At 38.3% G+C, this 22,999-nt stretch overlaps 1 pseudogene; it reads right to left on the minus strand.

The window, feature by feature from the left end:
- Positions 1-2,584: 2,584 nt before the first annotated feature.
- On the minus strand, positions 2,585-14,557 carry LOC122345108 (annotated as a pseudogene).
- Between the last annotated feature and the right edge of the window lie 8,442 nt (positions 14,558-22,999).

Genomic DNA, 22,999 nt, shown 5'->3' on the forward strand with positions numbered 1-22,999 from the left:
AGTGTCTTTTCTCAGAATTATTTCGCCAACTTCAGACTCGTGTCTTCTTCTCTGACCAGGAAATACACTCAAATTAAAATGCTCTGTTTACACTAGATTTGTGCTTTCTTAATGGGATTATTTAGTACTTCTTGGTGATAAACTTAAGATCATATATGTACTCAAACAAAGGGTATTTTGTACACCGTGAATATGAACTAAAATGCACTTTAACATATCAGTTTTGCTTTTCTTTTAAAGGTGCATTTAGTTACCACTTATAGCACACTTGAAACCATGAAAACACTCTGTATTAATTTGAGTTTCATAAAAATAGTGTTTTCATTTTTGGGTGAACTATCTTTTAAAATATGCGTCCCCAAGATTTTACTCTTGTACACCAGTCCTATTTTGGTAAAAGTGAAAAGAAGCTACTTTTAAATGTGAGCATTTTTTAGTAAGCATTTCATATTAGTATTCACCAAATAAATCTAATTTGTATTTGGTCCATATGTTCTTGCTTAATACTAAATGTTCATATTTTGTTTATTATTATTGCTGTATATTGCCATATAATTGATTTATTTGTATTTCCAAATAATTTTAAGCCAGCAATGTCATATTTTTTAAATAATAATTGATTTAAAACAATCCCAGCATATGTTAAAACATTTAATCCAAGCAGTTAGGTTTAAGATAACCATGGTGTTTCTATTCAGATTACCCAGCGCTGCAGCTGCTGGTTGCTGCTTTAAATTTAGCGTTTTGAAGGAGGGTGCAGCTAATAACAAGACTACAGCTGATATAGACAAATATGTTTGTTAATAAAAACAAAATATTTCTGGAAAATAAGCAACGCTTTTATTATAGGTACGCAATTAAGTAGCATTCATTTTTTATTATTTTGAAAGAGCATTGCAGCTGAGGATGATAATTATAATTTATGCTGAGTCAATCATTCGCTTAATTACCTTAATTTAATAATATTTTATGAAGTGCAGCTTATGCTAAATAGCTTTCTGAATTAAACAGTACAATCATGCCGCCATAATTTAGTCATTTTCAAGGTCTTGATAAAGTTCTTTAGGAGTTAGATGAAGCAGCAACAGGATTACATCTTGCAGAGTTTTTCAGCTTGAAACTATCTCTATCTAGGCTTGAATATGCCGTGGATTGGGTCGACTACCTTTTGAACTCTGACACTTTGTCTTGTTACTATGGTTTCTTTCTGGGCTCTTGTCGCACTGAGTAAAGTATTCTATAAGTGTGGCAAAGCAAATTCAGCATCTACGAGACGACGTAAATGCAGCGCCCGCATATCTCTCTTTTCTCTCAGACATTCACCTAGGTCTTGTGGAACGGTAAAGTGGAGTGAGGGTGGGGGCTTTTAGAGGGGGAGGAAGAAAACTTAGGCTCAACATTGTGGTATTTTTCTCCCAAAGATGGTATCTGCCCTGAACAAACATGCCGTGTATTTATAGGAATTAAGGCATCCAGCCTAAAACAGCATGGGCAGTTGATGCTTCCTACAGCATCACAAAGCAGCAGATCCATCCAATGGGAAGCCACTGAATGGTTTACACTGTTGACTCTACAGAGATGTGCCTGCTGGGATAAAAATAAATAAACAGCTTCCAGCCAACCATATGAGAAACACTTTTAAATATCTCTATTAATGAACAATAGATTAGTAATTTTACATATCATTAATTAATCATCATCTATCTATCTATCTATCTATCTATATATAAACATACTCATGACATCTGAGCTATTATTAGAACTACATCTAATATTTAATTATTAATTGTGTTATTATAAAATTTCTCATTAAAATGTTTCTGTTTGGATAAAAGATAAATAAAAGAGACAGTGTATGTATTTGGGCATTTGGTTTGACTTGATTAGCTAATATATATATACATATATTATGTTATTTGTGCTTAAGAACAATTTTGGCTGAATTCTTAAGCACTTTCAAATTTGATAAAATCCAGCATCATGGCTTATTATCAAATATCTGATAAATGTTTCAATGATTTAATGAAACAACTATACAACACACAAAAAGGCAAAAGCCATTACCATTAATATCATATTTATTGTCGCTTTTTATCACAAAACATATATATATATATACAATATGCAGAAAAATACAACTGTACTTATATACATTTAAAAATGTAAAGAATCCAAGATCTTCATACATTACATTAAGACCTTCCATCTAACCCTTTCAGGCTTCTATGTCAACGGAAGCATTTTTTCTAGTATAAGATTGGCAAATTATGCAAGTACTGGGTTATTCTGGTTTCTATTTGTTAATTCACTTAACATTGTGTTGTTTTCTTAGTCCTGGGGCCATACCACCGTTGAAGCGCAATCGCAGATACCTAAGAGACAATCTGATGGGTTAATGGGATTTTTCTTTAAACTAAATATGGAAAACATTGTAAACTCTAAAAACCATTGAAATCCAAAAGATCGGAGTAAACTACAGACAGTGGAGAGGCGTTGGGATACAGCGATGGTACATCATTGAATTTCTATGAAACGCGCCCAAAGACTCCTTTTCTTGATTCCAACAAGCCAGCAGAGGTATGCCTCAAAGAACATCAAAGCGCCGCTTGTGTCCTTTGGATACAATAGGAATTACCTGCTCCTGGGAGGACGGCTAGAGGATCATAAGAGACCACGCCTTATACAGAATAAGGGACATTTAATACTAAAGAAGAACTATAATTATTTCCAAAAGATTAAAAAGATACAGAGGTATGAGAGGAGCAAAGAATACGAAAGTCAGATGAAACAGAATAGTTATCAGAATGCATAGGCATGTAAAAAGGAATATTGAGGTCTGATTTGAAAACAGCATCAGAACTGGGTGTACAACGTATACAAAACCCTTTATATACCATCCTACAGCAAATTGGATCATCCTTGTGTTTTCTAGCAAAAACGGGTACTCACTGCCCTGATAAAGAGACATCGATTTATCCGGCTTAAAACAGAAAATCTTGCTGTCTTTCTCTCATCCCGCTAGTTGAAAGGTCTTTTTGTCCTGCTCTATTCTCTTTGGAAGTCCTTACCAGCTACGAAGGTTCAAGCAGTTTTGAGATGTTCAGTGAAGGGATCCTTAGGAAGGAACAGGTCCCCGTGTCCTTTGACTCCCAAGTTCATCTGTACATTGGACTGACAGACACTGGAGATGAGGATCTACACCTCCAGGTAGTCCCTTTGAGAGGTCGATCCTCCTGGTTTTTTACTCTGAGGTCTGTACAGAAAAAAACAAAACGGGAGGAAGGGTGAATTCAATATATTTGAATAACCATTACATTTTTTCATTACAGTCTAACCATTATGATATCGTAATTGGTAACGGCGTCTCTTTGTTATAGCAGACTCAATTAATCAAGCATTGCTTTTCGCCACCACAAAATAAAAAATCGTTCTCGTTTGTCCTTCAACCATATAAGGAGCGCAACAGCACATTGTTTAAGCGTTCGCAATGGCCCAGATTACCAATACTGGCAAAGCACGCGCCAATCTGAAGATTTTATGGTAGTGTTATCAGTTTGAAAAGTGATATATGAGATATGCGTTACGCATATCTCGGAAGGCTGCATATGCACACACATACATTACAACTGGCTGGCCGACTCCTCTGTGCCATCAATGATATATCTCTTTCGACGGTTGCAATGTACAGAATCGTTGTGATAGAAAGCGGTCATAACTGAAGTCCATCAAGCCGCGAGCGCATTTGCATTTGCTTTTGGGCTATTCACTATTCAACCATACAAAACTTCCAGATGACATAGTCAAAGGATGTCAGCAATGCTCGCCTCTAAACTGACCTTTGAGCACTGCCTGATGACCTAATATACCTGCATAATGACCCTACTGAGGCATTGGCTCCACACGCTCATTTCTCATTTGCTGCACAAAACCAAAATCCATACCCAGGTTTATAAGGGGTTGTATTCAAAATGTCAATGGCAGAGATGAGTGATTGCTAGACAGAGAAAAAATAAAATAAATGGCAGTTTCAAGTGATACTATATGATATATCAATGTTGTACGTAATTCATATTTTCTGCTGAGATTTGCAAACAATATAAATTTATTGCACGTAAAATGATCACGCATTTCTTTTCTTTCTCTACTGATTGAATGTTTAAAAAATTATTAACAGTATCCAACCATTTTTGGCCGCAGCTTTTATCATGTCGAAGAGGCTGGGAGGGAAATGTTCAAATCCTGGCTAAAGATTTTCTGGCGAAAATTCAAAACCTGGAACGTAGCAGCTATTCCCCCGCCTTCCTTAAGGAAAAACACCTTTATACACCCACAGACGCTAACATCAACACACACAGCCATTTTGAGTGATTTGGCGCCTAATTTACTCCTGAGCCTGTCTGGACCGGTCCTGTAGAAAAAACGGCAAGGTGTAGGGAAAGGTCAATAACCTGACACCATCCCCAAACCCTAAGGATAGAGGAACAAAAATAAAGGGAAAAGGGAATCCAGAGACGAGGGAAAGACATTAGCGGTAAAAAAAAAAAAAAAAAAGGAAAATGGGAGCGTATATCTACATCATTTGAACTGGGAACGTTCTTAAATGTGTGGTAAATAATGACATGCGCGCACACACACACACACACTATTTTTGTAATGCTGTGTCTGTTAAACTATTATATGCTACAAAATATAGCTATACGCTCATATATACACAGAGCCCTCCTCATCTTTACACGCCTAAGGCAGCCACAGACACTCTCTCTCTCACACACACACACACACACACACACACACATTGCAAGCACGCGCACAGTCCTTTTCTCTTGTCTTATGTCCTGCAGAGTCTGCCAATAGTCCGTAGTAGCTGGGCACAGCATGCTGCACTACGGCCTGGATAAGCAACCAAGCATTCCTGACACACACACACACACACACACATATAAACTGCTTAGCAGCCATCAAGCTACCTGCTGCACTACCCCAACGCGCACGCACACACACACACACACACACACACAGAGCAAGTGACAACTGTGCAAATCCAAAACATTGACACACACAAATGTATGCATTTAAGAGGCCCCGTCTCTATAACAAAACACAGCAGCCTAAGCGTGCACGCATAACAAACAGCACCTGGCCTATGTTACATCCACACACAACGTAACACTACACCAACAAAGGTGCAGAATTTACTTTGAAACCATTTAAAAATAATGTATAATATATTTTAAAGCAGAAAAGCTGAAATGACATTTTCTTACACAACATACATAAGCACAAACTCCACAAACATTGCAAATCTGGTTAATGTTCATGCTTTTGATATCGATACAAAATAGTATGTAATAGATATTTCAATTATCTTGAAGATTAAACTTTCAAATGTTTTAGTAACAGTCAACAAACACATCTGAAGAGCATCTAAATGTTTCTATCCATCTTTGTTTTTAGATTGACTCCAGTATACTCTTCTAAATTCCTACCCCACCCCACAAGCTTCCATTCAACAGCCTCCTTTAACAGTTTAATGCACTGCTCCAAGGACCCTGGGACTCCACAGAAAAGGTGATCATTTTCATCTGCATGCTGGTTCTTAATTGCTATCCACAATTTGAATTTGGCAAAAGACTTATTTGAAGGTTTAAAAGCTTACGTTCCCCCTTCACTGCACGGAGACCGGTGGGAGATTTGAGTTCAGTCTCTTTAGAAACTAATACACATATAAGCAATATTTCAAGTTACTGCTGCAAGACATAAATCTTCAGTCCAGCTTCTATCTGACTGTTAAAAACAAAAATACACTGAAAAATAATAAAATAACACTACATATTGAAATGATATTTACAATAATTTAATGCTCCGTGGCACATGTATAGTATTATAAATTAACTATCTTTTTTCAACTATATTTTCATTTATTTGTAAAATCTGTATATTCATTCATTTATACTTTCTTAACAATTGCTCAAGCGTGCAAATTGATATTTTATATCAACAGATATCCGATGTTTTGTTTCCTTTTCCATTAACAGCACTAACAATCATCCTTAGACTATAAGCAGTTTATTTTTTCATCACATCAGTATTTTAATTAAAAATGAGCTGATCTGAATGCCATTTCCTTGTTCTCTCTATCTTTCTCTCTCCTGAAAGTTACCAGCTCTGAAGTAACAACCCATTTTGTTATTTTCTCCAAAATGAATTATGACTGCCAGACGACAACCTGCATCCAAAATGCCACAACTCCCCTAGCTGCTTGCTATCATTTTTACTACACACACACACACACACACACACACACACACACACACACATTAAAAGAGCTGAAGTTACAGCATCAACAAAAGTATTTTGGAGAACACAGTTCAGTAGATGAAGAAGAATAGAAGCTTCAGATACTGCAATCTATAGCATCAGATTTAACGCCAGACAACAAGTCAATATCCTTGGCTGAAATATCATAAAAAGGAACAATGTCTTGTTATTGCTAGGCATCCAGAAGGCTTTTACAAAACCATTTTTTCTCCATTCCCATCTTGAGCTGATATGTACACAATATCAGCTTATTAAAATAAGAGGTTTCCCCGTTTACATGCACATCGGGTAACCTGGCAGCAAAAAGTGAGCTGCGTTTACATGGCTTCATTAAAAATGTAAGTTATTTCGTGTAATGACGTCAAGATATAATAATTTGAATAACTGACGAGAGCATTCCATACATTCGCCAGCTGTGATGTAAAATTAAACTTCTCATATATTATTCTCTCATGCAGTTATAAATGCGCATTGAACCTTCTACTTCTGCTGCACGAGAAGAAAACACACTTTTATGAAAAAGTCTTTGTGATATACATGTCCTTCTTTTTCTAACCATGCGTAACCGTCATCACACATGCGCACTTCAATAAAAAGCGGGTTACTGCGTTTACATGCCGTGTGTTCGATTTAAGCATAATCTGCATAAGAACGTGCACGCGTAAACGCGGTGAATCATTCGGGTGATTAATTCCACCGATAGGCATCAATACAACATTTGTATTAACCCATGTATCGGTCACACAGCTAGAGCAAAAATTATACAGATCACCTTTAAAATGCGCCCTGCGTGTAATTAGTCTACTATAAATATTAAATTGTTAATAATCGCGTATCTATATATTATCTTATAGGCTGTGGCATAGTATTAGTGCAAATATATTTCCCGTTTGTAACCACTGATAAAGTGATGGTGACTCGTGAATGCATACATTGCAAAGGGAAGTCAATAAAAGCAAACTAGTGACAGAATGAGAGCACGGGTTGCCCTGAGCTGTTTTTCCATTTTACATCAAATGTGGATCGCAGCTTTGTTTCGGGTGTTAGGAACTGAATGAAAAAAGCAAAAAGTAATTAAAATGATTCATTGTCGCAACTTCTCACAAATTAAATCAGTAAAGTTTTCATCATCAGCTAGAGGTTTTAGAGAAATAAGGATACTTTTGGGTGTTTAGTGATCTGTCAAAGTGATCCAGTAATATATAACGTCATATCTTGCTTAAGCTCTTGAGCACATAAGGGGCACAAACACAGTTGACATTACTTTGGATTCATTTGCTCTGTCATTTTATCATGTCCACAAAAGAGCCTAGTGGGGCTATTAGTACCGTTTGCAGCACGCACTTCAGGGCTCCTGGGAAATCCTCACCGGTGCATTACTGCAGTATTGACTTATCACTACCAAAGACACAATATATTCACACTCTATATATATAGTCTCTCTATATATGTTTTGCAAGCATAATAGCGATTTAGTTGAAATGAGGAAAATATTTTGTGATCAGATTTAACAAATACGAGAACAAAGAACAAATGTGAATATCCTGCAGCCCAAAGATGTCTAGTTCACAGATCCATTCCAATCTGAATAATCTGAAAACCTCGCCTACAAGTAGAAAAAAACGAAGACTGTGTGAAATTCAAATGCGACGTGTGTGTGTGTGTGTGTGTGTGTGATGACTGGAAGGACTGGATTTAAGAAAGATCCAAAGATTTTTTTATATAAAACAATATTACATTAAAACAATAAACTGAAAAAATGAAAACATTCTGCAAATATGAATTTATATAATGTCACACAAATTGTACTTAAAAACTTTGTAATCTGTGTAAATAAACTGAAGCACAATAAATATTAGTTACATTTTTTATAGCTTAATTAGTTACGTTTAGGCATTGTCGCATTGCACTGCTACAACTGACAGCTGAATATATATATATATATATATATATATATATATATATATATATATATATATATATATATATATATATATATATACAGTATATATATGCTGGAAAACTAATGACATTGGTAGCTTTGTTCTTCTATACTTCATGACTTAACCTTGAAATAATCAGATTTTACTATGTCAAAAACATTATTTAATATGACTGACTGTACCTTGCTTCATTAGGTTACACCACACCAAGCTAAAATTTGATTGGCCGTACCTGGTAGAAATAGCTCTTTAGTTCACAACTGCACATTTTCACTTTATATAGCACAGTGCAATTAATTTTAAGATGCCTTAAAATGATCTTGAGACTCATAAAATGAATTACTGCATCCTATAAATCCATATTAAGAATGTCCTATAAGCACCTCAGTCACCTAATTAAAATGACTAGAAGCATTTCTATACTTTAAAGTTAAGTGTTGTAAAGGCCTGTAAAATATTACGGCGTAAAGAAGCTCTTATAGAATTTAACAGTCCCTTTGTGTGCTGGCGTGCAATGCATCCGATGCAATTTCACAAGCCGCAAACACTTTGTAACCCTTTCTCTCATCTCGGCTGTCTACGCCACTCAAATGAAAATCTGTCAAGGCTGGTGATTTGTGCTAACTAGCTATCGATCGCACCAGCACGACGTGCGTTTACAGCTCCAGGGCTCGAATGCAAGGAGGAGAGAGAGAAAAAAGGGAGACAAGGAGACTGCAAAATAAGGAGAGCAATGCACAGTTGGTGAGGGGGGGGAAGGAGGGAAATACTAAGAAAAAATACAATGTTTTGCATTTGGTTTACGTTGAGAGCACAGACAGATGCGAGACAAATCCATTTAGCTGTGCGGCGGTGGATGTGTTCGCTATAACAAAAAAATGAGCACAGAGAGATGGGGATGGTGCACTTGACAACACTGAATGTTAAACAATGGACCTTGACTTCTCTGAAAGCAACCCCTTGCACCCTCCCACCTGCAGTTAGCCCAAACAAAGGAGCACATAATGCACACTGGGGGCGAACTATTAACACGTGTGAAAGCGCACTCCGGCTGTGGAGATTCAATTATGCGTGTCCATCCCGCTGCCTTTTCAGCGAAGACAATTACCGTTTCATATATTGATTAAACTAAAGGACAAGTGACAAATGAAGGACACACACATTAAATATATGAGCTTGTGGTTTACATATGTATGCTGCTTAATGTGAATTATTATGAAATTATTATTAGAGAGTGGCATAACATAAAAAAATTGTTTTACAATAAAGAATGGATTAAAAAAGGACTTATTAAATTATTGCCATTAATAATAATAATAATAATAATAACAGCAACAATAGTAATCATCACATTATTGCAATTATTGCACAATAATTACACTTTACGGTCTACAATGATTGTTCCTGCCTTTAGGTAATACATTAAATGTGAAATTAGATTTTTTGTTAGATTAATTTATTTACTTGCACAATTCATGATCCCCGATTTTAACTATCAAAGGCTGGTCTAAAAAAGTCTTATCGCCACTACTAACAATACTACCACTAATAATAATAAATGAAAACAAAGTTTTAAAGTGAATTAAAAACAAATTAAAAGTGAATTCAAGACATGAAAAGACATGTTAGTGATGATTGTTGATATCAAATATAATAAATATATGTTTTACAAATACTTAGAAAGCCTAAAGGTACTCTGATGTAAAAAAAAAAATCTGAACCCTCCATATCCAAACATTTTTTAAATGCATTGAAAATAAAAAAATTCATGGATGTTAGAAAAAATATCAGTGATATCATTATTCTTGCTTGAAAATACTATAATTTAAAGGACAGCATTATTAGCATGTATGCCTACATGAATGCATCTGTGTGCATGTGTGTGTGTGTGTGTGTGTGTGTGTGTGTGTGTGTTCACGCAGGACAAGTAAAAATCATTTTAAAGAGACTATGAATTAAAAAATGTAAATGAATTCATTAATTAATTCATTAATAAACAAATAAACTATTAAGACCTCACACAGTTTAAGCAACGTTTTTACTTTCATAAGTATTAAAAAAGGTGTGCATTACAGTGAAATTGTAAATATTTACCTTCTTTGATGGTTCCCTGGACTTTTTGTTTTCCCACACAGATTTCTCCTCCTCTGTATCCTCAAGTAGAGACTTATCACTGGGCACATACCAGGTGGCATGCTGCTCAGCCATGAGTGAGTCCAGATCAATAGTGCCCACAGAGCCCTTTTCAGCATCTGGGCTACAGCCAGCAAGCTCTCCATCCTTATCTTGACCACTGCAGTCGCTACTTGTTTTGTTATTTTTTTACAGCTAAAGGCTGTTCTTCTGAAATGCTGAACTGCTGCCGTTGCAGCTGTATCTGAGCCTGCAATATTTCTAACGGGTGAATTTCATCGTGGCCAGAGGTGCTAGAGGGTGTACGGACTTGCTCCATGCCTGGTGTACCCGGATGGCCCACTCCACCAAAGCCATCCGATGCTGAGGTAGTGTGGCTGAGAGGCCCATGCCTTGCCCTTTCTGCCCACCTATAAGTCCACTGTCTCTCTGCAATTTGGGCGAACCTAACAAAGGGCTGCGGCCAGGCTTCACAGAGGATGGAGCATCTGAGCTTGATGAAACCTCATCCTCATTGCTATAATGTGTGCACACGTCATCTGTAAAATCCATCCGAGGTGAACAGACTTCAGATTTTGATACGCTCTGGATGCCACTGTCAAGAGATGATATAAGGTCAGCCTGATCTCCCAGCAGCAGTTCTCCACCTTTTCCCCATGAGGAGAGGTGTGGGGCTTCTCTTGAGGTGTGCCTGTACTTCTCTCCCCACACTAGCTGCTGAGGTCACCTGGTGGCCAGGACTTACAACAGGGTTACTGTTGTCGGAGGGGAAAATGTCCCAGGGCTCACATGGCCACTGTCTCTTTTTCTCCCCTCTCCTCTCCCACTCCCTGTTGCTGGCTTCCCCTCACTGCAAGAGGTAGTGTCCATATTGTAATTTGGGGAGAGGGTGCTGGCTTCCCCCTGCAATGTCTGATTTTGACCTGGTGGCTTAGTGTTGCTATTTTCAGCGAGAGGCATTTGCCCACTTTGGGGGGCAGTAATGCTTGAGAAATATTCAGTCCCAGCACTCCCAGTGCCATTAACCACACTGTTATTCAGGTCCTGTTCTGTCTGACTCAGCTTTCGCCCCTCTCCCTGAGTCTTTTTGTTGAATGTCACATTGAGGTTAGGGGCCGCCAGGCTGGCAATCATGTTCTGACAGGCAGTAGAGAGGGCTGCCAGGCAGCTCTGTCCAAAAACATTGTCCTTGCCACTCGTTTTGCTGAAATTCCCTATGGAGAGTCCCCCAAGCTTGCTGACAGAGGAACGCTGGCTAGGGGGAAAGTCTGATTGGGATGTAAAACTCCCTGGTGAGGTGCTCACCCCTTGAGAGTTACTCAGAGAGGCTCCTTGCCGATTACAGCCTCCATAGGGAAGAGGATGGACCACCCATGGGTGGTCCCAGAAAGTCATTAAGGGGCCTTTCTGATGGAGTGTTTTGCAATCCAACACCTGTACTGGGAGACTGCATCTGTGAAAGTTTCCCATTCCACTGTTGAATTGTGAGTGGATGTTGGGTGAAAGTAATGGCTGCACATGACCCTCCGCCGGTATCCTCAAAGGCTCCTGAATGCCCATTCCATTCACACTAGCACTAAACATCATGCCAGGGCCATTTTGCTGCATTTCATGAGCCCCCGCCTCTCCACCTGCCCCTATTCGATGGCCCAGCACTTCCCCAGGTGGATGTGTCCCAGGAAACCACCCACTTTCTAAAGTCACATGTGCATTCCGTCCATCAAAGTTAACCATCCTCCTACCGTTTTCCCTCTCGAAATTTGACTGAGGCATGCCTCCCACTGGGCCCCCATGCCCCAAGGGCCCTTGAGAAACATCACTGTGATGACCCAGCTGCTGCAGATTGGGTTGTCTCATCCTCTGCTGCTGACTTCGAGAGGCCATTTGTTTGATCATCATGGCTGCATTTTGTTGCTGCTGCATTGACTGCTGCTCAGGCCCTGTAAGTTGCATTGATGGGCCTGATGAAACCATCTGTCACAGGGGGGGTGAACTCTCCAGACAGGCCGGGATAGGCTGCTGGAGAGAGATGATTCTCCATTCCAGGCGGGTTATGCATACCACTGTTCCAACTGCTGCAATTCTCCCCGCCATGAGTACTATTGGGCAAATCAAACCTGGGCCTCTTAGCCATATTTAAATAAGGAGAATCGAAGTGTTGCAGCCTCTGATTGGAAGGCTGCTGTGGAGGGTGGCTGCTGTTGCATGTTGAACACAGGGTCGCCGTAACTATTCATCCGTCTGTTCTCTGGTCTGTGAATAGGGTATTCAAACTGATTATGCTGGCCAGGCACCATGACGCCTCCCTCCTGCATACTGGCATTAGCAGAACCTGTCTCTGATTGTGGGGCTGTTGGATAGATGGTGGGCAAATATTCTGTCGGCCAATCAAGCCAGGTTGCTGCTGCACGAGAGGATGCCTGGCACCAGGCTCTATCCCCACTGGTATTTTGCGGCCACCCCCAAAACGTTCAAAGAACACGCTGTGCTGGGCTGGGGCTGCTGCTGTTGAGGGGGCATGAGGGTGTTCTTTAGAGATGCCCTGCATTCCAGGAGCTTGAGATAATCCTGGGTTTCCTGAAAAGCTGGGCCCTGGCACCTGACGGCTATGCCTAAAATGAGAAAGCTGAGAATCAGATGCAGAGGGGGAGTACACAGATACTTCAAAATGTCCAGATGAAGGCTCATTAGAATAGTTGTAATCCAGTCCATCAACACCACCTGATGGGGGAATCTGTCTGACTCTAGATTGTGACTTTCTGATGAAGAGGATGAAGAAGACAGGCCATGGAATGAAGCAGCACGATTAGGTGATTGGTCCAAGGGGAGACATGGGGCAGGGACCGGGTGATTACCATTTGGGGGTCTGTGGTGCTGAAAATCAGGGATGGAGCCTGTCCTTTGCTGCTGCTGCTGGGACTGCTGTTGAGAGAAGCCATCTGCTGACTGTCCCTCAGAGAGTGAGTCAAAACCCTCTGGGAATCCTTGCTGGAGTCCCATGCTGCTGTTATACCCCATCATTCTTCCGCTGTGCAAACAAGAGGAGCCAGGTTCAGGTCCAAAGTTTCCCCCAAAGTGTCGATGGTGTTGGTGTGAATGTGTTTGGTGGCTGTGAGGATGATTATGAGGTTGTTGTGGATTAAAAAATCCATGTATTGAAGGCTGTTGTTGTTGTTGTTGGAGATTCCCTGCATGTAATTCAGAATTTCCTTGCTGAAATCCACCATACTGCTCCCCTCCATTCATATTAATGCTCATCTCAATCACAGGAGGCTCGTTAAGTGGATCCATACCACTGTCAACTGTCCCTTGCGGCCCTCCAGCATGAAAACCTGGGCTCTTGTAATGGGAGTTCATGTTCACTTTTGACTGGTTAAAGTTTTTTTCAGTCTGGCCAAAATTTCTGTTTTTAATATGTGGACCAAACTGTTCCAGCCCAAACATATTTCCCACAATCAATCCTGCATGACAGCCAGTTCGCCACTGCAAAGCCTTCTTTATTTAGTGTTTCTTTGGCTAACTCAATTGATATCAACAAAGACATCAAAACACTGAAATAAGAATTAAATGTGGTATTGCCACCAATAAAAAAAAGCTTTCAGTTACACGTTATTAATTACTGAGAAAGCCTATCATATTGTACATTAATGTGAAATTGTAAATGCTCTATAAAACTATATATCGTATGGTCTAATCTATAATCAGTTCCATATTATCATGATCACTGCTTTTTAAAATATTACATAAAATGTAATACATTGTTATTATATTACTATTATTATTATTGTTATTATTATTATTATTATTATTATTATTGTTGTAGTAGTAGTAGCAGTAAATTTGCTGTAAAGCACAGCAAAACACAGCTACTATAAAACAACTCTCTTAACACAATATTACACTCACTTTGCGTTCAGACAACAGCTACAACATATATGTATATATAATATATATCTATATAGAAAAGAACATAATACGTTGTGTCACATCATTCTCCACAGACTGTATTTCCAATGTGCTGTCAAATGTCCAGAATGAGGTAAACATTTGTTTCTGTTTTGAGAGCACATCATTGCACTATCCAGAGAACCGTGAAAATAATATCCATATGAATCCAGAACAGCGCGTTATTCGGTATCCACTTTCTTGTGAGAAATTGGTAAGGTTTTCATAAACCGCATACGTTGAAAAAGAATAGTTCCCTCGGGCTGAGCTTAACAAGTGATCACGGCGACCAGAAGAAAGTCCAGTCGGTCTTCCGGAGCTCCGAGCGGCAGGCGGCACACGCGCTACCCAAAGCCCGCCACCAAAGAGCTGCTCGGCAACGCAGTCTCATCGGTCCTGCTCATTTTCCGCGAAATCGCACAGTTTGACTGCGATTTCAATTACAGGCAACACTCGCGCATTAGGGAGGTCCTCTTCTGATAGCGCCAGTTTTGAGATCCGCTCCAGCTGGACAGAATTCAGCGACAGATCGTAGTGATACTGAGAAAACCTAAAAGCTCCGCGCCGTGCGCATCGACCGCAAGGACCAGCAACAAGTTTTGCATTTCAGCAAGGTCTTCCACCGCAAACATCAACCAATGGCATACGTGCCGAGGGAGGGACGATCTCTTAAGGTAGTCCAGCGTGTCTGTTCGGCTCAGGGGAAGGATTCTCAAGAGAAAGAGAACAATTCATATTCGATTTTTTTTGGACCCAAATATATTAAACTACAAAAACCCACTAATTAGCCTGCTATTCGTTACTACAAATAGTAGTGGTGTAGTTTATGTTGTTTAGTTAGCCAAATGAATATTATTTGTTTTAAGTTTAATGATGATTCAGTCATAGTCTATGATACAGTTATGAACTAAAACATACAATCTCCAAAATGTGACATCGTCGACCGCAGCTGCTTTGATTCACGGCTGGTTTTAACTGAATTTTGTGATACTTGGCGCTTATTGCAGACTTTTCGTTCATTTCGAGTCGAAAAACAGAACATTGTCCTGCGTGGAAATAAAAAGTTCAGTTGTAGTCCATCCCCACGAAAATGTTTAACAAAAGGGCAAATGCGAAGCATAATTACCTCCCAGAGCTCGCATTGTGAGCGAATTAACATTTCCATTCAGATTAATCGATCGATTATCATAATTCGGTTTGCATTCTAAATGAATCCGATTTAGCTCACTGGCAGCAACTCGTTCTATCCGTGTAGCTAACAAACTATATATATATATATATATATATATATATATATATATATATATATATATATATATATATATATATATATATATATATATATATATTATAAATAATATAAGTTTAACCCTGGCCCAAACATCCCAGTAATAATGCAGTGATTATATCCGCTTTAATGTGTAGTTACAGTAAAGCCTGCGCGTAAAACGGATTGTTATACACAAGTAGGTTATTTAAAATCGCATGCAATTACCCAAATACTGTAATTAATGAAGAGAAGAGCAGTTACATCATTTAAGAATTTCATCAACCGGTTTGCATTTAATTGAATTGATATGTTAGCATTAAAATAAAGAAACATAACGTGCCCGACTCTATATAGACTATTGTCTGTCTCTCTTTAAGTCAATCTTGAGTTAAAAATAAATACATACCAAATAAAACACTAACAAATAGCCTACAAGTCATTTTTTCCTTTCTGTCCCTAGACGTGAATTAAAACAGCTGCTTTATAATAGCCCAGCTTAATAATAATGACAATTAATTAAGGCAGACAATTTGCCGGGATGAGTAGACTATAATCATACCCATTCACCACAAGCATTGTTAAAAGACCTGTGTGTTTAACTCGAAATTAATCTCGCAAAACTACACACACACACACACACACACACACACACACACACCACACTCCTACATTAACACAGCATTGAAATACACAAAAAAATAGGTGAGAATGAAAATAGTTATCATTTATTCGGTCACTTATACACGTCTACAACTATTTTAATATTTAATAAAATATGAAACAACATGAATGTGAGATATGGGTTGTGATGACATTTAAACAGTCTACTCGACATCAAATACGCGGATGCTTGAAGAGACTGCTGGGAAAAAACACGGAAAGCCATTTCTAGGTGAAAAAGACACAGTGCCATCTAGCGATTGATGAGGAACCTGCAAAGTATGAACACGGTATAAGTCTACGAAACGATTAAAATACCCGACCACCTCCCCTTACAAACTAATCAATGAATAAAGCAGCATGCACGATCCTTTCGACCTTCACTATTATCCTGGTGAGCCTGGCATCTCTAAACGCTAGAGGTTAAGCCAATCCTTCCATTCATCCATTCATTCTTTCTCCAAACTGCTGTAGGGTTGCGGTGGTTCGGGCAACGATGGTGAAATAAAACATTCAAATAACGTTATTCATACATTTATACATTCATACATTCAAACAGCTAAAACATCTGAGTTAGGTCTGTGCAGCGAGCATCATCACCTCTCGGAAATGTTGAGTAAAATGATCATGTATAATTTCAACCTTTTTTTTTAATCTGGTGTTTCAGTGCACTCTGTGAATAGAGAGCAAAAACATTCAAATATAGATATATAAATGGTATATAAAAAGTCGATATTGTCAGCAAATTAATCATAAGCGGTTTGTTGATATTTGGGTTATTAGAAGCATAGAGCAGGTTACGTGACAGCAAAAAAATGAGATAAGAAATAAAAATCATGAGATAGGCTGAGATCGGAAGGGTACTTGGAATTAAGATTGTTGTTTTGTCCCAGAATTTTAATCAGTGGCAAATGAACAAGGCAGTCAAAGACAATGTTACTAGCTGCTGAAAGAAAAAAAAAAAAAAAAAAAGAGAAAAAAAAAAGAAGGCAGGAGGGGAGGGGGTGGAAAAAGACTTGAAGAGAACACGATGAAGTCAGAAACACTGGAACAACAGAACTACATTTTTCTTCCCAGTTTAACTGCAAGGAATGTGTGCGAAACATGGGAAGAAATGGAGTGGATGAAGACTAAATGCAGCAAGAATAGAATGTTTCTAACCATTTCATATCAAATAGTTCTTCAAGTAGCATAAAAGGTGAAAATATCTATTTAGAACAGTTTTTAGATGAACGTGAACAATAAGGGCGAAGGCAAGGCACTCAACTACTGAGATATCTTCAGTGCTTAGATATGGACTGAAACCTTTTAACAGATTTATTTTAGGATTCTTCAGTAAAATTGTTGATTTACGCATTTAACGGATTTCAAGCATAGGTAGCAATAAAATATACGCATATTGTGTAAAACTGGGTGAATGTGAGGTGAAGAAAGATGCAAAAAACCATGTGCATTGACGCTTTGGACAGAGATGCTGGCCGTGGTAAAAGCCAAAGCTCAAGACATTGTTTTGAAACTGGCTGTTTTTAAATCTGATGACGTCTGAAGATCATTTTAGATGAAGGGAAGCGGGACAATGCAACCTATTCTCTGAAGAATATGCAGTCATGTCAGTCAGCAATGGTCAGTTTAGATCCGTAGGTCAAGGGTTTAACTATCATCTGTCATCCAAAGGAAAGCAATGAGTTCAAAGAGAGAAAAAAGAGCAAGTGTGTGCCTGGTATTTATATTAGAAAATACAGTTTGTATGGTATAAAAACCACTGAGCCTATGGAGAGTCCCCGTGAAACAAGGAAAACCAAAATGTGTGTGTGTGCATGCTGGTTTTGTGGCTTACGGGGACACACATTTGTTTATTGACATGGGTATGAAAGAGGTATTGCAATTTGAAGGTGGTTTACTAGGACCCTGCCAATATACCCATAATTAAATGGGCTTAAAAAACATCCTCAATGGTGTTTTTTTGGTCTGGGATGCAGATCAGTGGCAGCGAGTGAATGATAGTTTACACCGAAACTGATTACAATAATGGGTTTATACATTTCTCCTGTTTACACGCTTAATGTAAATAAAGAACGGCATATTTTGGAAAGCTTCTTTACAGCATTCTACAGTTTCCAGAAACGTTTGCACAATAGAAATAATAATACACTGTTGAAGACAGTAGAGACTGCCGTCAGGCCAGCTATATAGAGTATGCTATCATTATTTTATTTAGCACCAAAGTGCTGCACAGGGTATGCAAAGTATTAGAGATAAAATGATAAACGATAAGATGATAAACAAACTATAGAACACACTGTAAACTGGACGGGGCTCACTAAAACAGGATCACTGCGCTGCAAGTCATTGAATATTGAATGCATTGGAAAAGAGCAACTGATTGTTCAGAGATTTAAAGATTTAAAACTGTAAAGTTTTGACTGGCAGCCAGTGCAATGAGATCGAAACTGGTGTGAGCAGCTGCAGACGAAAAACACTCAGATACGGTAACTCTAACTTCTTTAGAGACAGAAACGACTTTACTTCATCAGGAGATTGGGGACTGATTTCTTGAAGAGTAAGAGGGACGTCCAAATTCTGTCACTAAATATTCTATTTGGCACAGTGTACATGGCAGGTGTTTTCTTGTCATTGTTCCCCTACTGTCAGACAGACTTCAAAAGCATTGTTAAACAATCCGAGATCCTCTTCTACAGCTCACTCTGTTTTTCCTGCAAAGGAAAGGTAGGACGCAAGCCAAGAGATCTTTGGTCAGGCTCAACATTCTTCCTGTTTACTTTTTGCCAGTTCCACGGCTGTTTCCACTCTCTGGACCGCTAAATCCTCACAGGACTTGAATTCGATTAGCAAAATAACAGTACCAGTAAATGTTCAAACATCTTTCAGGAATAGAGCATTTAAACTGGTTTCTTAAAAGAAAAGATTGAAATTCAATGATTACATTAATTCAGTGAAACTAAGGTAAGAGTATCAACCCTTCACATCCCTACAGTAGCCCGCTATACAATCAAATATGCACACTGCTTTATAGAAATCTGTTTATGACACGTTTCTTAATAAATAAATGATGTGATGCTATAATATATTCCGATTTATGAAAAACCTCTTAAAAATCTTGAAATGGTTTAATTTAACATCAATATAAAAAAAAATATTAATAGTGTTGGAGAAATAAATAATAAATAAGAGATTTATAACTTTTCTGGATATTAAGTTTGTGCATATTTTGAACATTCATCATGTATCAAATAACTTAATTTCATATAGAATGCATACGCGTGTGTAGCCCATTTTAAACTTTTTAAATCTTCTAAAAGAAGAAAGGGTTGTACTTGGTCTTTTGACCAACAAAATTGAAAACATTTGATATAAATCTTTGTCAGCTGTAAAAAGTCCTGAACGGTGATTTTAGTTTTTGTAACATGGCAAGTAAACCATTATTTATTTATGTGTCAAATCTTTTGTGGACTAAGCGTGTGGAATAAGGCCTAGACCGCCATTATGAATAAAAAGCTTCAATAATTCAAAATTAGTTCTACTAAACACCCAAAATAACAACAATTTTTACAATTCCAATTAAACACAAAGAAAGTGCATTTGACGGCTAATTTAAATATCATCATCACCTTTAACATCATAAAAGATGCCCCTTTAATACTCAGCTTCTTCTGTGTGGAGAACATCCTCATATGCACAATCAATCAATCAATCATTTTTATTTATATAGCGCTTTTAACAACACAGGTTGCATCAAAGCACTGTACAGTATAATGACAGGGATATATAGTGACGAGAGTGACCAATTTCTTATTAAATGCAGAGACGGTCTCTGTAGTCAATTCAACGATAGTCACTAGAAGTTAAGTGTCCCCAACCAAGCAAGCCAGAGGCGACAGCGGCAAAGAAACAAAACCCCATGCATATAGAATGGAGAAAAAAAAAACCTTGGGAGAAACCAGACTCAGTTGGGGTCAGTTCTCCTCTGACCGGACGCCCAGCACTTAACCTCCAGTTCAATTTTAAACGCAGCTGTGTCAGATAGTGTAAATGACTTAGTGTGTGCGTGTGTGTGTGTGCATCAGGATCTGGTGATCTGTCGACGGGCGCATCTAGGTTTTCTGGTCTCTGATGAACATAATCTCTGGGTGCTGATCCACCATCTAGTCTGGATACAAACTGTGAAAACAGATTGAGAAAGAAACAGGACTAATATTAGCGTAGATGCTATTCTTTTTACGATGTCACAAGTACATCGTATTTTAGAGTAGTGTTCCCGGTTCCAGCAAATCTAAGTAATGCAGCCTAAAAATCCTTTAACGGATTTGAATAATAAAAGGTGTGTTGGTGTGTTATGTGTAGGCTAAGTTAAAAGATGTGTCTTTAATCTAGATTTAAACTGGCAGAGTGTGTCTGCTTCCCGAACAGAGTTAGGAGATTGTTCCAGAGTTTAGGTGCTAGATAGGAAAATGATCTGCCGCCCGCAGTTGATTTTGATATTCTAGGTATTATCAAATGGCCAGAGTTTTGAGAACGCAGCGGACGTGCAGGACTATAATGTGATAAGAGCTCGCTCAAGTATTGAGGAGCTAAACCATTCAGGGCTTTATAGGTAATTAATAGGATTTTAAAATCTATTCGATGTTTGATAGGAGCCAGTGCAGTGTTGACAGAACTGGGCTAATGTGATCATACTTCCTAGTTCTAGTAAGGACTCTGGCTGCTGCGTTTTGGACTAGCTGAAGTTTGTTTATTAAGCGTGCAGAACAACCACCCAATAAAGCATTGCAATAATCTAACCTTGAGGTCATAAACGCATGAATTAATATTTCTGCATTAGAGGTTGAAAGCATAGGTCGTAATTTAGATATATTTTTAAGATGGAAAAACGCAGTTTTACAGATGCTAGAAACATGATTTTCAAAGGAAAGATTGCGGTCAAACAGCACACCTAGGTTCCTAACTGATGATGAAGAATTAACAGAGCAGCCATCAAGTGATAGGCTGTGTTCTAGATTATTATATGTGGGGTTTTTAGGTCCAATTATTAGCACCTCTGTTTTTTCAGAATTTAACATTAAGAAGTTACTCATCATCCAGCTTTTTATATCGACTATGCATTCTGTTAGATTCTCAATTTGGTGTGTATCACCAGGCTGCGCTGAAATATAGAGCTGAGTATCATCAGCATAGCAGTGAAAGCTAACACCATGACTCCTGATAATATCTCCCAGAGGTAACATGTAAAGGTTGAAAAGTAACGGTCCTAGCACTGAGCCTTGAGGAACTCCATATTTCACTTTTGATCGATATGATACCTCCTCATTTAATGCCACAAACTGATAGCGGTCAGATAGATATGATGTAAACCATGCTAAGGCGCTTCCTCTAATGCCAACATAGTTTTCTAGTCTATCCAAGAGAATGTTGTGATCGATAGTATCGAATGCTGCGCTAAGATCTAATAGCACTAATAACGAGATAAAACCACGATCAGATGATAGAAGCAGGTCATTAGTAACTCTAATGAGAGCAGTCTCAGTACTATGGTACGGTCTAAAACCTGATTGGAAATCCTCACAGACACCATTTTTTTCTAAAAAGGAATACAGTTGTGAGGATACTACCTTTCTAGTATCTTTGACAGAAAGGGAGATTAGAGATTGGTCTGTAATTTACTAAGTCTTTGGGATCAAGATGTGGTTTCTTAATGAGAGGTTTAACTACAGCCAGTTTAAAGGTTTTGGGAACATATCCTAATGACAATGATGAATTAATAATGTTCAAAATAGGATCTATGACTTCTGGAAGCAGATCTTTTAATAGTTTAGATGGAATAGGGTCTAACATACATGTTGCTGGTTTAGATGATTTAACAAGTTTGTACAAGTCTTCTTCTCCTATAATAGAGAAAGAGTGTAATTTTTCCTTAGGGATCTAAAGCTCATTATCTGATGTGAAACTGTAGTTGACGGCTGCATAGTTACAATTTTATCTCTGATGGTATCAATCTTAGAAGTAAAGAAATTCATGAACTCATTGCAGCTATACTCTTGGGGCATATTAGCACCTGCTGATGCTTTATTTTTGTTAATTTAGTCACTGTACTGAATAAATACCGGGGGTTGTGTTTGTTTTCTTCTAAAAGGGATGAAAAATAATCAGATCTTGCTATTTTTAATGCTTTTCTGTATGTCAGCATACTCTCCCGCCAGGCAATCATGAAATACTTCTAATTTGGTTTTTCTCCACCTGCGCTCCATTTTCGGGCTGCTCTCTTTAGGTGCGTGTGTTGTCATTATACCATGGAGTCAGATTGTTTTCTTTTATCTTTTTAAGTGCAAAGGAGCAACTGTATCTAAAGTGCTAGAAAAAAGAGAGTGCATAGTTTCTGTTACATCATCAAGTTTTTGCATCGTATTGGATGAACTAAGGAATTGAGATAAGTCAGGAAGGTTATTTAGAAAGCTTTCTTTTGTGGTGGAAGTGATGGTTCTACCATACTTGTAATAAGGTGCAGAGTTTACAGGTTTAACTATACAGAGTTCACACAAGACTAGATAGTGATCTGAAATGTCATCACTTTGCTGCAGTACTTCAACCATTTTAACATCTATTCCATGTGACAGTATTAGATCTAGAGTATGATTTTGACAATGAGTAGGTCCAGAGACGTGTTGTCTAACCCCAATGGAGTTTAAAATGTCTAAGAAAGCTGATCCTAATGAGT

Source organism: Puntigrus tetrazona, chromosome 5 (genome assembly GCF_018831695.1).
Source record: "Puntigrus tetrazona isolate hp1 chromosome 5, ASM1883169v1, whole genome shotgun sequence".
NCBI lineage: Eukaryota > Metazoa > Chordata > Actinopteri > Cypriniformes > Cyprinidae > Puntigrus > Puntigrus tetrazona.